This window comes from Triturus cristatus, chromosome 5_1 (genome assembly GCF_964204655.1).
Source record: "Triturus cristatus chromosome 5_1, aTriCri1.1, whole genome shotgun sequence".
Lineage (NCBI taxonomy): Eukaryota > Metazoa > Chordata > Amphibia > Caudata > Salamandridae > Triturus > Triturus cristatus.
Genome location: NC_140587.1, coordinates 38,054,374 through 38,055,105, shown reverse-complemented (window position 1 = coordinate 38,055,105; position 732 = coordinate 38,054,374). Strand labels below are relative to the sequence as shown.

General features: G+C 45.1%; 1 protein-coding gene across 1 annotated transcript in view; it reads left to right on the top strand.

Annotated features, from left to right (window-relative positions):
• Positions 1–732, top strand: part of LOC146830088 (uncharacterized) — a 150,058-nt gene that overhangs the window by 27,578 nt on the left and 121,748 nt on the right. The gene's annotated exons all lie outside the window — the stretch shown is intronic.

Below are 732 nucleotides of genomic sequence, written 5' to 3'. Positions count from 1 at the left end.
CTTTTTGTCTCTTGTTTATCTTATTGTTGACAAGTACGAGTGAGAGAGCGAAAGGGTGTGTCCTGTTACTGCGATCCCTCGTTTCTCTCATTCTGCCACCAAATTAGGAAGGGGTGCACTTTTGTTTAGACAGACAAGCTTTATTCTCGGGCACAGAGGGAAAAGCCTTTGTCAAACTGGTTTTTCAGGGGGACTGTAGCCTCCAGGTAGCCACACCTATGGGATGGGCTAGAGAGCTCCACACATAGAACGGTCCAGCCATGTTGGGAGTGGGCAGAAGTGTGTACTCTGGGATATCTAGATTCCACATGTAAGAACGTTTTTTCTTTTTTGCTTGAGTGAGGTGTTAACCCTTCTCAAGCAACAACCACAATCCTTGTCAGGTGAACCACAAAAGGACACAGACTGCTGTGCTTTACCCTCTGGTAGCGTGGTAAAAAAGCTGTCCGGCTTAACTTAGATGCACTGTGTTGGGTATTTATGCAGCACGCAAACAGTAATCAAGTGGAAAAACAACGCAGGAAAAATCCCACACAATAAATAGAATAACGTTTAAAGTAAATTGAAGCAGTAGAACCGGAGTTATGAATTTTTAAATTTTAAGGTGGAAAATAGCACCAAAAAGTACTACGCGCCCATGACTGGTGTCTAGAAGCACAAGACCAGGGCGATGGAGCACCGTTGGGCTACATGTAGTGGATTGGGCCCGGTCCCGGCTTACCTTCATATCTA